Genomic DNA, 15,912 nt, shown 5'->3' on the forward strand with positions numbered 1-15,912 from the left:
AATTATACTTCAATAAAGATGTTAAAAATAAATAAATAAATGCTGAAGGTGTTGTGGAGAAATGCATACCCTCAACTTTAAGTGAGATGTAACCTGGAAAGAGCCACTAATGAGCACAGAATCGTGGTGCATTTAAACGGTAAACCCTGAGATACTATATGATACAGGAGGCCCACTCTTGGGCCTATAACATAAGAAGACAGAATTGGAAAGACACAGGCAGGCAAATGTGCAGTGCAGCAGTATTACAATAGCTAAGACATGGAGGCAACCAAAAAGTCCATCAAGAGGTGAGTGGACAAAGAAGAACTGGTACATGTACAGATGGAATATTATCTAGGGAAAAAAATGAAACAATGCCATTTGCAGCACCGTAGATGATTCTAGAGGTAATCAGGCAAATTGTACTAAGTCAGACAGCAAAAGACACATATCCTATAATATCACTTATAGGTGTTAGCTAAAAATTGATACCAATGAAGATATTTCCACAGAGAAAGGCAATCACAGATTCATTAAACAAAGTTAAGGTTCACCAAATGGAAAGGTGTGAGGACTGGATATATTAGGATAGTGGGGTTAACATAGATATAGAAACACATGTGAAATATATAATCACCAAAGACCTACGGAATACCAAGAGAAGACTACTCAACATTGTGTCACAAGCTACATGAGAAAACGATCTGAAGAAGTATAGATACATGTATATGTGTAAAAGAACCACATCTTACACACCTAGAACAAACAAAACATTTTAATCAAATTTGCTCTGATAAAAAATAAAAATTAAAAAAAGAACAAGAAAAAAAACAGAGAAAAAAGGAAAAAAAAAGAACAAGAAGTAATGAGACATACACTTAAGGGACTTTTTGCTGGCACATTGCATTCTAGTTTACAACCAGAACACGACTTCCATTAAAGCTCTGTCATCACTAATAAAGCAGCTTTATAAGCAATGTTGAAGGTAGCTTAAAAGAATTCTCACTAATTATTGACAGTAACAAGAAAACAAACAAAAGTAAAAATCTCACGGCAAAAAGTATACATAGAGTAAGGGTAGTAGATCAAACACTTATTAAACTTCTGTAAAGAATAAAAGACAACAGTAGTACTTTTTTTAAAAGAGAGGGCCCAAATAAATCAGAACTGAAAGAGATGATGTTACAAGAGCCACCACAGAAATACAAAGTATCCTAAGATACACACAGGGTAACTCAGGGCTCAGACTGGACAGAGCCCACTCTCCATTCCCCTGTACATGACTTACAGGAGCCTCAGGAACTGAGGAGGGGGTCCTTGAGGAGAGGCACAAGATAGAAGATGTTAGGCATTAACATGACTGCATTCATTTTAAACATGCCTAAACTACATTCACATGAGATGATTTTGTCCTGTTTGTACATCAGCACCTCTAGTCGGAACTGCAGATCTTTGGTTTAACCACCTCTATGACAGCATTAGCTTCACCTGTTGTGGACCGTCTCCTATAGGATTTCTAGAACCACAAAACATCGAAGCTTCACAGGACCCAGAGTCTGTGCGACTCCACTCAGAGTCTCAACTGCACTCAGAGACTCAGAGTCTCAACAGAGACTCCCCTCTTGGAGGACACACACAAAGTAGTGTGCACATCAGGACCCAGGGGAAGGAGCAGTCACCCCATAGGTGAATGATCATACCTAGCTGCTAGTTTTAGAGGGTCTCCTGCAGAGGTGGGGTGTGGCTGCGGCTCACCATGGGGACAACGACACTGACAGCAGAAGTTCTGGGAAATACTCCTTGGCGTGAACTCTCCCAGAGTCCACCATTAGCCTCACCAAGAGCAAGGTAGGCTCCAGTGCTGGGTCGCCTCAGTCCAAACAACCAACAGGGAGGGAACCCAGCCCCATGCATCAGCAGACAAGTGGATTAAACTTTTTATTAAACTTTTATTTAATCCACAGACAAGCAGATTAAAGCTCTGCCCACCAGAGCAACACCCAGCTCTACCCACCACCAGTCCCTTGCATAAGGAAGCTTGCACAAGCCTCTCAGATAGACTCAATCACTGGAGAACAGACAGCAGAAGCAAGAAGAACTACAATTCTGCAGCCTGTGGAAGGAAAACCACATTCACAGAAAGATAGAGAAAATGAAAAGGCAGAGGACTTTATACCAGATCAAGGAACAAGATAAATCCTCAGAAAAACAATGAAATGAAGTGGGGATAGGTAACCTTCCAGTAAAAGAATTCAGAATAATGATAGTGAAGATGATCCAAGACCTTAGAAAAATAATGGAGGCAAAGATCGAGAAGATGCAAGAAATGCTTAACAAAGACCTAGAAGAATTAAGGAACAAACACCTAGAAGAATTAAAGAACAAACAAACAGAGATGAACAATACAATAACTGAAATGAAAAATACACTAGAAGGAATCAGTAGCAGAATAACTGTGACAGAAGAATGGATAAGTGACCTGGAAGACAGAAAGGTAGAAATCACTGCCATGGAACAGAATAAAGAAAAAGAATGAAAATAAATGAAGACAACCTAAGAGACTTCTGGGACAACATTAAATGCAACAACATTCGCATTATAGGGGTCCCAGATGGAGAACAGAGAGAGAAAGGACTCGAGAAAATATCTGAAGAGATTATAGTTGAAAACTTCCCTAGCATGGGAAAAGAAATAGCCACCAAAGTCCACGAAGCGCAGAGAGTCCCAGGCAGGATAAACCAAAAGAGAAAAATGCCGAGACACACAGTAATCAAATTGAAAAAATTAAAGACAAAGAAAAATTATTGAAAGCAACAAGGGAAAAATGACAACATACAACGGAACTCCCATAAGGTTAACAGCTGATTTCTCAGCAGAAAATCTACAGAAGGGAGTGGCATGATAAATTTAACGTGATGAAAGGGAAGAACCTACCACCAAGAGTACTCCACCCAGCAAGTATCTCATTCAGATTTGATGGAGAAATCAAAAGCTTTACAGACAAGCAAAAGCTAAGAGAATTCAGCACCATGAAACCAGCTCTACAACAAATGCTAAAGGAACTTCTCTAAGTGGGAAACACAAGAGAAGAAAAGGACCCACTAAGACAAACCCATAACAATTAAGAAAATAATAATAGGAACATACATGTTGATAATTACCTTAAACATGAATGGATTAAATGCTCCAACCAAATGACACAGGCTCACTGAATGGATACAAAAACAAGATCCATATATATGCTGTCTACAAGAGACCCATTTCAGACCTAGGGACACATACAGACTGAAAGTGAGGGGATGGAAAAATATATTCCATGCAAATGAAAATCAAAAGAAAGCTGGAGTAGCAATACTCATATCAGATAAAATAGATTTTAAAATAAAGAATGTTACAAGAGACAAGGAAGGACACTACATAATGATCAAGGGATCAATCCAAGATATAACAATTATAAATATATATGTACCCAACACAGGAACACCTCAATATATAAGGCAACTGCTAACAGCTATAAAAGAGGAAATCAACAGTAACACAATAATAGCAAGGGACTTTAACACCTCACTTACACCAATGGAGATCATCCAGACAGAAAATTAATAAGGAAACACAAGCTTTAAATGACACAATAGACCAGATAGATTTAATGGATATTTATAGGACATTCCATCCAAAAACAGCAGACTACAAGTTCTTCTCAATGGTACACGGAACATTCTCCGGGATAGATCGCATCTTGGGTCACAAATAAAGCCTCAGTAAATTTAAGAAAACTGAAATCATATCAAGCAGCTGTTCCGACCACAATGCTATGAGATTAGAACTCAATTACAGGGAAAATAACGTAAAAAACAAACACATGGAGGCTAAACAATACGTTTCTAAATAACCAAGAGATCACTGAAGAAATAAAAGAGGAAATCAAAAACTACCTAGAGACAAATGACAACAAAAACACGATGATTGAAAACCTATGGGATGCAGCAAAAGCAGTTCTAAGAGGGAAGTTTATAGCAATAAAAGCCTACCTCAAGAAACCAGAAAAATCTCAAATAAACAATCTAACCCTACACCTAAAGGAACTAGAGAACGAAGAACAAAACCCAAAGTTAATAGAAGGAAAGAAATCATAAAGATCAGAGCAGAAATAAATGAAATAAAAACAATAGCAAAGATCAATAAAACTAAAAGCTGGTTCTTTGAGAAGATAAACAAAAATGATAAACCTGTAGCCAGACTCAAGTAAAAGAGGGAGAGGACTCAAATCAATAAAATTAGAAATGAAAAAGGAGAAGTTGTAACAGACACCACAGAAATACAAAGTATCCTAAGAGACCTCTACAAGCAACTCTATGCCAATAAAATGGACAACCTGGAAGAAATGGACAAATTCTTAGAAAGGTATAACCTTCCAAGACTGAACCGGGAAGAAATAGAAAATATGAACAGACCTATCACAAGTAATGAAATTGAAAGTGTGATTAAAAATCTTCCAACAAACAAAAGTCCAGAACTAGATGGCATCAGAGGTGAATTCTATCAAACATTTAGACAAGAGCTAACACCCAATCTTCTCAAACTCTTCAGAACTTTTCAGGGGAAGGAACACTCCCAAACTCATTATATGAGGCCACCATAACCCTGATACCAAAACCAGACAAAGATACTACAAAAAAAGAAAATTAGAGACCAATATCACTGATTAATATAGATGTAAAAATCCTCAACAAAATACTAGGAAACAGAATTGAACAACACATTAAAAGGATCATGCACCATGATCAGGTGGGGTTTATCCCAGGGATGCAAGAATTCTTCAATATACACAAATCAATCAATGTGATACACCATATTAACAAATTGTAGAATAAAAATATGATCATCCCAATAGATGCAGGAAAAGCTTTCGACAAAATTCAGCACCAATTTATGATTAAAAGTCTCCAAAAAGTGGGCATAGAGGGAATCTACCTCAACATAATAAAGGCAGTATATGACAAACCCACAGCAAACATCATTCTCAATAGTGAAAAACTAAAAGCACTTCCTCTAAGATCAGGAACAAGACAAGGATGTCCACTCTCACCACTATTACTCAACATAGTTTTGGAAGTCCTAGACACAGTAATCAGAGAAGAAAAAGAAATAAAAGGAATACAAATTGGAAAAGAAGAAGTAAAATTGTCACTGTTTGCAAATGACACGATACTACACATAGTGAATCCTAAAGATGCCACCAGAAAACTACTAGAGCTAATCAATGAATTTGGTAAAGTTGCAGGATACAAAATTAATGCACAGAAATCTCTTGCATTCCTATACACTAACAATGAAAGATCAGAAAGAGAAATTAAGGAAACAATCTCATTCACCATTGCAACAAAAAGAATAAAATACGGAGGAATGAACCTACATAAGGAGGTAAAAGACCTGTACTCAGAAAACTATAAGACACTGCTGAAAGAAATCAAAGATGATATAAACATATGGAGGTATAAACCATGTTCTTGGATTAGAAGAATCAATATTGTGAAAATGACTATAGTACCCAAAGCAAGCTACAGATTCAATGCAATCCCTATCAAATACCACTGGCATTTTCTACAGAACTAGAAAAAAAAATCTTAAAATTTGTATGGAGACACAAAAGACCCCGAATAGCCAAAGCAGTCTTGAGGGAAATTAAAAGAGCTGGAGGAATCAGACTTCCTAACTTCAGACTATACTACAAAGCTACATTAATCAAGACTATATGGTACTGGCACAAAAACAGAAATATAGATCAATTGAACAAGATAGAAAGCCCAGAGATAAACCTATGTACCTATGGCTAACTCATCTATGACAAAGGAGGCAAAGATATACAATGAAGAAAAGACAGTCTCTTCAGTAAGTGGTGCTGGGAAAACTGGACAACTACACGTGAAAGAATGAAATTAGAACACTCCATAACACCATACACAAAAATAAACTCAAAATGAATTAGAGATCTAAATGTTAGACCAGACACTATAAAATTATTAGAGGAAAACATAGGCAGAACACTCTATGACATAAATCACAGCAAGATCCTTTTTGACCCACCTCCTAGAGAAGTGGAAATAAAAACAAAAATAAACAAATGGGACCTAATGAAACTTCAAAGCTTTTGCACAGCAAAGGAAAACATAAACAAGACGAAAATACAACCCTCAGAATGGGAGAAAATGTTTTCAAATGAAGCAAATGACAAAAGATTAATCTCCAAAATTTACAAGCAGCTCGTGTAGCTCAATATCACAAAAACAAACAACATAATCCAAAAATGGGCAGAAGACCTAAATAGACATTTCTCCAAAGGAGATATACAGATTGCCAATAAACACATGAAAGGATGCTGAACATCACTAATCATTAGAGAAATGCAAATCAAAACTACAGTGAGGTATCACCTCCCAGCAGTCAGAATGGCAATCATCAAAAAATCTACAAACAATAAATGCTGGAGAGGCATTTACTGGAGAAAAGGGAACGTTCTTGCACTGTTGCTGGGAATGTAAATTGCTATACCCACTAGGGATAACAGTATAGAGGTTCCTTAAAAAACTAAAAATAGAAGTACCATACGACCCAGCAATCCAACTACTGGGCATTTGCCCTGAGAAAACCATAATTCAAAAAGAGTTATATACAACAATGTTCATTGCAGTTCTACTTACAATAGCCAGGACATGGAAGCAACCTAAGTGTCCATCGACAGATGAATGGATAAAGAATATCTGGCACATATATAAATGGAATATTACTCAGCCATAAAAAGAAACAAAACTGAGTTATTTGTAGTGAGGGGGATGGACTTAGAGTCTGTCCTACACAGTGAAGTGAGTCAGAAAGAGAAAAATAAATACCATGTGCTAACAGAGATATATGGAATCTAAAGAAAAAGGTTTATGAAGAACCTAGGGGCAGGACAGGATTAAGGACACAGACATAGAGAAAGGACTTGAGGACACGGGGAGGGGGAAGGGTAAGCTGGGACGAAGTGAGAGAGTGCCATGGACATATATACATTACCAAATGTAACATCGATAGCTACTGGGAAGCAGCCACATAGCACAGGGAGATCAGCTCGGTGCTTTGCGACCACCTAAAGGGGTGGGATGTGGAGGGTGGGAGGGAGATGTAAGAGGGAGGGGATATGGTGATATATGTATATGTATAATTGATTCACTTTGCTATACAGCAGAAACTAACACTCCATTGTAAAGCAATTATACTCCAATAAAGGTGTAAAAGGAAAATAAAAAAGAAAGAAGCCCAGAGATAAACCTACACACCTATGGTCAACTAATCTATGACAAAGTAGGCAAGACTATACAATGGAGAAAAGACAGTGTCTTCAATCAGTGGTGCTGGGAAAAATGGACAGCTACATGTAAAAGAATGAAATTAGAACACCCCCTAACACCATACACAAAAATAAATTCAAAATGGATTAGAGACCTTAATGTAAGACCGGACAGTATAAAACTCTTAGAGGAAAACATAGGAAGAATACTCTAACATAAATCACAGCAAGATCTTTTTTGATCCACCTCTTAGAGTAATGACATAAAAAAGAAAACTAAACAAATGGGACCTAATGAAACGTAAAAGCTTCTGCAAAGCAATGGAAACTACAAACACAAAAAGACAACCCTCAGAATGGGAGAATATATTTGCAACTGAATCAATGGACAAAGGATTAATCTCCAATATATATAAACAGCTCATGCAGCTCAATATTAAAAAAACAAACAACCCAATACAAAAATGGGCAGAAGATCTAAATAGACATTTCTTCCAAGAAGACGTAGAGATGGCCAAGGAGCACATGAAAAGCTGCTCTACCTCACTAATTATTAGAGAAATGCAAATCAAAACTACAATGAGGTATCACCTCACACCTGTTAGAATGGGCATCATCAGAAAATCTACAAACAACAAATGCTGGAGAGGGTGTGGAGAAAAGGAACCCTCTTCCACGATTGGTGGGAATGTAAATTGATAGTCACTATGGAGAACAGTATGGAGGTTCCTTAAAAAACTAAAAATAGAATTACCATATGATCCAGCAACCCACTACTGGGCATATACCCAGAGAAAACCATAAATCAAAAAGACACATTCACCACAATGTTCATTGCAGCACTATTTACAATAGCCAGGTAATGGAAGCAACCTAAATGCCCACAGACAGACGAATGGATAAAGATGTGGTACATATATAAAATGGACTATTAGCCATAAAAAGGAATGATATTGGGTCATTTGTAGAGACGTCGATGGATCTAGAGACTGTCATACAGAGTGAAGTAAGTCAGAAAGAGAAAAACAAATATTGTATATTAACGCATATATGTGGAACCTAGAAAAATGGTACAGATGAACCGGTTTGAAGGGAAGAAATAGAGACACAGATGTAGAGAACAAATATATGGACACAAAGAGGGGAAAGCCATGGGGGGGGTGGCGGTGGGAGGAGTTGGGAGATTGGGATTGACATGTATACATTTATATGTATAAAATAGATAACCAATAAGAACCTGCTGTAAAAAAAATAAATAAAATAAAATGAAAAATAAAATTTTCTAAAAAATGGAAAAAAGTTATTCCCTTCACATACATGTATTTATATGAATGAATTATTTCCATGCTTACATCCATAAGTACAAAAAAGAGGAATAAAACCTACCTTGAAACAAAAAAGAAAAAAACAAACAGAACTCACCAGTTATACAGATGAAAACCCTATCAGGGCACTTGCTCCAGTGGTAGACAATTCTGAAGTTGGTCAGAGGTGGGGAATCGTCTCGCATGCAGCCAGCAGCCCCCCCGCAAGGAGTGTCCTCATTACAAGCCTGGGGGACCGTGCCGAGGCATCTGTGAGTAAACGTGAGATGAGCCCCAGGCCAGCTGCTGCTGAACTGTTCCCAACCTACCCAGGTAAAACACCTGAATATGTACAAGGACTTGAAAGCCTAGAGGAAGGGCCATGGAGCCACACGAGTGACAGCATGCCAGCCGACTTGGTGCCTGCAGGCCAGCCAGGATGGTCCTGGCCCTGGGTGCTCTTCTGGAAGATTTCCATTTCCCTGCCTGAGATACCCGTCCTGTCCCTGCCCCCACTGCTTTTTTCCTTCCTCACCTCTGCCCAGGGAGAAATTCCAGCAGCAGGTATGGGTGACACATCCTCTTCTTTAGCAGGTGGCAGCCTGGCAACTGCTGCAGAAAGTCCAGCAGAGCCCCACTCACACTGGGCCACCCACAAAGCTGTGGCCTCTCACTCCCTCCCACCAGCCCAGCCCCGAGACTGCTGACAGGGCAGAGAAAATGGCTTCAGGCACAGCTGCAGGGGCTCTTGCTGCCTGGAGTGGTATTTATATTGATCTCAACCCAGGCACACCTGGGGAAGGCTGGCCAGCACGGTAAGGCTGCCCAGGTCAGCCAATCATCACCCCTCAGGGGCTCACAGTTGCAGAAAATGGAACTTGCTGAACCGGCCAGGTCCAAGGAACAGGTATGGGCTCCTGAGAGTCAGGATAGACAAGGGGCTGCAGCTTTGGCTTGTTTTCTAATCATTTTATCTGGCCCATGAGTGGGAGACAACTTCAAGAAAACCCTCTCCTAATGAGAGGAACCCAGGAGTCAGGGAGAGGAGGGGTGGGTGGTGGTTGGAGACAGAGCCCTGGTGCCCCGGGTGCAGTGGAAGTCTCTGGAAGACCAGGTGGAGGGAGGCCGCACAGAGTGATGCCCAGGGTCACAGACCTGTCGGAGCTGCTGTTTGTTAGCTCAAGTCCTGCTCTGAGGTGCTCTGTGTCAGCTCTGAGCGACAGGTGAGCTTGGGGTGCTCTGCAATGAGGGCTATGTGCATGGTTCCTGTGTGACCAGCCCTGCCACGGTACCTGCAAGGGTAGCTCTGTATCCTGGGATTGGTGTGACCACGAGAGCCCCATGGGCTGCTGGGGACCTGGTAAAGGATGTCAGGACAGTCAGTGAAGCCACCGAGGATATACCTCCAGTTGCTCCTAATTCCTACACCCTGCTGGTCATTCTACCAACCACCAGGACATGGTATTCTGTATTAGTCTTCAATGATGCCTTCTTTTGTATTCCATTAGTCCCAGAGTCACAAGAAATTTTGGCTTGTGAGTGGCAGGACTCAACATACAACTAAAACAATACTTCCGGGCCGTCTTGCCCCAAGGGTTCAAAAATTCCCACACCGTCTTTGGGGAAAGCTTCGGTAAAGACCTAAAAGTTCTACCTCTGGAAAAGGAAACCCTCCTTCAATACGCAGACGACATTCTGATCGCCAGCCCTACTAAGGAGGCCTCTGAACTACCAAGCCAATAAAGGATAGAAGTTGTCCAAGAAAAAGCTCAAATATCACAGACTGCGGTGACCTGCCTGGGCTTCATTCTCACAGGAGGTCAGAGAAGCCCATCCCAGGAAAGGGAAGAAACCATTTTCAGCCTTACCCCTTTCTAAAACTAGAAGACAGCTTAGGGGTTCCTGGGGAGGCCAGGGTTTGCTGCTTCTGGATCCCTAACTACAGTCTACTAGCTGGGCCTCTATATGAAACACTGAAAGGAAAAGATGATGATCCTTTTGAATAGAATCCAGAAGTGGCCTTTCAAGAATGGAAAGAGCAGTCAATTCAGACCCTTGCCCTGGAACTCCCTAATTTAGCTAAACCCTTTGACCTTTACATTCCTGGTGAAAGGTGAATCACCACTGGAGAATTAGTGCAAAAACTGGGACCACTTGAAATGGAACAATGCAAGAATGCCATCCAGGTAGGATAAACTACGGTCACCAAGGGGCTTGGCCCACTGCCACATCTGGCCAAGATACTGGCGGTATCTAAAAACCTGGAAATCAGCAGCCCAAAAGGCCACCTCCCTCCTAAGGGAAAAGGACCCCACGTGGTGATCCTAATCACCAACCATGCCCTGAAGTTGCAGGGTTCGCTCCGTGGGCACACCGACCTCGAGTGAGGAGGCCCTCCGACTCCAACATCCAGAGAGATAACTGGGGGCAACAGGGCACCATGACGACTCGTGTGAACATCACTTGACCTGGAGTTTCTCTCATAAAACAACAAGAGTGTGTCCCAAAAGAGTAGACTACTGCTTGCAGGACTTACTGCACCCAGAGGGGAGCTAATAATCTTGGCGGGGGAACCGTATATCACACTGTCACCATAGAAAAGCCTACAGACACCGTGATGATGGTGGCCAATAAGACCGGCTGGACTCCTGTTTACTTCAAAAGGCTGTTGACTCAGTGGCCATCATGGTCCTTGATCACCACTGACCCTGGACTGTCTGGGAGTTGAGCGGGCAGGGCTCTGACACCTGGTGCTGTTTGTACGTTAATTCAGGGGCCTAATTGAAGAAAGCACAGACTACTGGTCAGAGCATCTAGGCTGGCAGAAACGGTCAGCCTAAGGTGGCCGAACAAATGTGGGGTGGGGTGAAACTGGCCCCCACAGCGTCTCTGCACATCTCTTTCCTGGACCCTTAAAGGTCATTAGAATCTATAACACTTCTAATGCTGGTGCTCAGGCAGACAAGCAAGGAGGCAGGGGTCCTGGGGACAATCAACGTCATCTGGAGGCTGCTGGGGAGAAGTTCTGACCCTCGGCCCTTGGTATGAGGGCTCCCAACTCAGCACTCAGCAGTTACAGAAGAAGGGTCTGCACCCTCAGCACTCCAAGAATGAGGAACGGGACAAAAGGCAGAGGAGGGGTTTGTCCCCAGCAAAGCCCATTAAAAATCCCTGGGAGATAAAAATAGAATCTGGGCAATAAAGTCAAGTCTAACCTTTTTTATCCTTTGTGCTTTGTCTAATTTCATGTGCTCCTAGGGTCCCGCATGCAGAGGTTCCACACCCGGCACTTCAGACCAGATTTCCTAGTGCAGAATGGCTGGGTCGACACCTCAGCTCCTGGGGCCCAGTGCAGACTCCGCGATATAGAGCCTGAGCTGCAGCCAACCCAGCCCTTGAAAGCTCTGTCCCTTCCCTCCCACTGACTCTGACAGGATCTCTACACAGCAGCCCAGCCCACAGCCCACGGGGTAGTGCATGCTCTCACCTCTCCATTCTCTGATCAAAATATAAAGTTTCCTTTGCTTGTGAACCAAACTCAGTCTCGATCTCTTGGCCCCAATGACACTGGGCAGGGGGACACTTGTTGGGGTCCACTCTGGAGGATCAGTAACAGAAATTGAGACTATTGTAACCTCAATGAACAGATGTGTGAGCCAAACTGTAGTTAACATAGAACAGTGTATAAGGCTCGGGTAAAATAAGATGTTTCTAACACTTCCATTTGATATTTCCATCACTTTATTAAAAGCAGCTTCAGTGAAAAGGTTTGTCTTATTTGTCAGGTCAATATTAGAGAAACGAAGTGATTTCTTTCCAAGGATGTACATCTAATAATCTTGGTTAAAGCTTCAATCTTGTTTTAAATGCTTTTCCATTGAAAATGATACCTCTCTTTCAGCTCCCCCATTTCTGAGAAGTATAAAATCTTATAATTTATTATTACCAAAGGGGAAAGGTGGGAGGAGGGATAAATTAACAGTTTGGGATTAACACATACACACTGCTATGTATAAAATAGATCATCAACAAGGAACTACTGTATAGCACAGGGAACTACACTCAACATTTTGCAATAACCTATAAGGGGAAATAATCTGAAAAAGAATAGATATTTTTATTGACATCATCTATCAATGACAGTTAAAGTGTAACCTAAGGGAAGCTGGTGGTGAGTGCTTCTGACCCTGAAGACTTCAATCATCTAAAGTTTGGACTCTGCCTACTTCCCAAGGCCCTTAATGAACATATGTGTAGCCGTAGCTTAAAAAACTCCCCAGTTTGGGTTTCGGGGAGACACTGATTTTGAAAAAGCCCTGGTGTTCTCCTTACATGAATGGGACTCCTCCTACTGCTAAAACATGTCTGTCACACCCAGAGGATGGTATACCGTCTGATCGGGAAGAGTTTGGAAAAGGCATCTCATCTCCTCATCTCCTGGTGCTCGGGTTCACCCCTCCAGCGTCTTTACTAACAGTCTCCCCACTTGGAGATGTCAGCACTGTCAACATCCTGTTGCATAAAGTTTGGAATTTGTCCAGAGGATGAAGCGGAAGGATGAGGAACAATGAGAGACAAGTCCTAGGTGTTCAGACAGGCACATGTCACTCTAATTTCCAATCAGGAAGACGAATTGACCAAAGGCTAGGGTTGCCCATGGAAACAGTATAGGGCTTGAGGAAATCCCACTGCTTTGTGGCCAGTTCCCATAAACACAAGTTGAACAATGGAATTCAGGGGCAGTAAAATTCACGAAACTGCAGAGTTGAAAATATCCATCACTGAAAAATGTCTTGAGGAAAGTCAGAGAAAAGAACTTGTAAGCAAGGGAGAATGGCAGGAAAGGGATTTGAGGAGGTAGAAAGGACTCGCCATTAAGCACAAGAAAAGGAGCTGAACATTGCCAACATTGCAGTTGGCCAAAAAGGGTGTATGCGTTTTTTTCTGTATATATTCAAGAAAAGGGCATACACTTTTTTAGCCAACCAAACAGGTGGGCACTGGAAGTCAATACTACAAAAGATATCACTTCGCATCAGTCAGAAGAGCCATCCTCATAAAGCGTAAACAACAGAAATGCAGGACAGGGCAAGGAGAAGAGGGAGCCCTGTGAGACTTATAGTGGAAATGTATATTGCCAACGGCCATTCTGGAGAAGTGTATTGTGTTTACTAAAGCATCTAAAAAATGAGCTACAGAGCATAGGGCACTTGCACTCATGGGCGTATATCTTGGGAAAAACAAAAATCGAGAGGACACAGGCACCCCAATGTTTACCCCCTCTCTGTTTAAAAGATCCTCGACTAGGATATAACTTAAATGTCTCTGGAGAGAAAAAATGGATAGAGATGTGGTACTTAGGTAGAGTGGAATATTATTCAGCCTGGAAATCAATGAAATATGGCCAGTTGTAACAACTCCGGAGGAGTTACGTATGATCATTCTAAGTGACATAATTCAAAAAGAAAAAGACACATATCATAAGATATCACTTAAAGGTGGAATCCAAAATGGCTACACATGAAATAAATTACAAAACAAAAACATAGTCAAATATGTAGAAAACACGCATAAGGCTGCTAAACGGGAAAGGTGGGGAGGGGTGAGGCATCATCCAGGAGTTTGAAATTAGCAAAGATACCATTCCAAATACCAAACTGATAATCAACAAGGCCTACGCAGTAGCTAAAAGAACTGCACTCAGCACACTCAAGTCACCAGAAAAGAATATATACGACTGGTAAGAATCTGAAAAAGAATTTACTGATGTCTCTCTGTACGTGAATCAAGTGGATGTACAGCAGCAAGAAACAGAGCTTTGAAAATCAGCTGTAACCAATATAGTAATAAATTGAAAAAAATAAACGACAGAGAGACAGAGAAAACCTCTTACAACTTTTCCTCAGGGACGGTGATGCAACATGGATTGAACACATCTAGACCCACAGCAGGATGAGACATAAGGCTGGAAACTGTTTGCACTAAGAGAAATGTGAGGTTGGGTGAGGAAATGCACACCCTTGAAAGTAATACTACCTGGTACCCATTCAATGGGTCCCAAATCTGCAGGTTCAAGGGATCTTCCTACAGCTAAAACATGCATGGAAAACCCAGAGGACTGTACACCATGTGCTCGGGAGATGTGTCTAAAATGCAGCTCATTTATCCTCTCCTGGTGCTCCTGTTCACCATTCCAGCCACGTTACTTAGAATCTCCCCACTTGGAGAATCAGCACATTTCAACTTCTGTTTCACACATTTTGCAAATTGTGAGGAGGATGAACGGGAAGAGGGGGAACCAATGAGAGAATAGTTGTAGGGGTTTGGACGGGCACATATCACTCTAATTTCCCATTAAGAATAAGAATTGAAAAAAGGCTCAGCCCGCCTTGCCGCAGCCAAAATAGGGCCTGAAGCAATCCTGCGGGTTTGAGGCCAGCTCACAAAAGAGCAACTTAAAAAATGGAGCTCAGGGTCACTGCAATTCACAAACCTGCAGAGTTATAAATGAAAACTAACGTCCAAAACTATGTTGAGGTAAGGCAAAGAAGAGGATCTGAATGCAAGACAGAATTGCAAGAATCAGATTTCAAGAGATAGATTGGACTCATCTTTAAAGCACATGAAAAGCGGCAGAATTTCAACAATGATGCAGTTGGCCGAAAAGGGCGTATGCGTTTTTTCCTGATTATATCCAGGAAAAAACGCATACGCACTTTATGGTCAACGAAGCAAGCAATCAATGCAAATGTGCACAACAAAGAAGTCTCATTTCCCACCGGTCAAAAGGGCCATCCTAAAAAATTGTAAAAACCAGAAATGCAGTACATGCCATGGAGAACAGGGAGCCTTTATATGCTGATGGGCAGTGTGTGAACTGCCGAGAGCCACTCTGGAGAAGTGTATGGTGGTTCCTAAATCATCTAAAAAACAGAGCTACAGAGCATAGGACACTTCCAATCATGGGAGTATATCTAGGGAAGTCTAAAAATCAACAAGACACAAGCACACCACAGTTTAGGGCTACTCTGTTTACAAGAACCTCAACTTCAGTACACCTTAAATATCCCAGGAAAGAGAACAATGGATAAAGAAGATGTGGTACTTATGTACAATGGAATATCTCTTCACCATGAAATCAATGTAATAAGGCTAGTAGAAGGATAAAGAGTGGATTTAGGTCCGATAATACTACTTGAAATAAGTCAAACAGAAAAAGAAACATATCATAAGATATCACCTATAGACGGAGGGTAAATATGGCTGCACAAGAAATGAATTACAGAACAGAACAGT

This window comes from Orcinus orca, chromosome 1 (assembly GCF_937001465.1).
Source record: "Orcinus orca chromosome 1, mOrcOrc1.1, whole genome shotgun sequence".
Classification (NCBI taxonomy): domain Eukaryota; kingdom Metazoa; phylum Chordata; class Mammalia; order Artiodactyla; family Delphinidae; genus Orcinus; species Orcinus orca.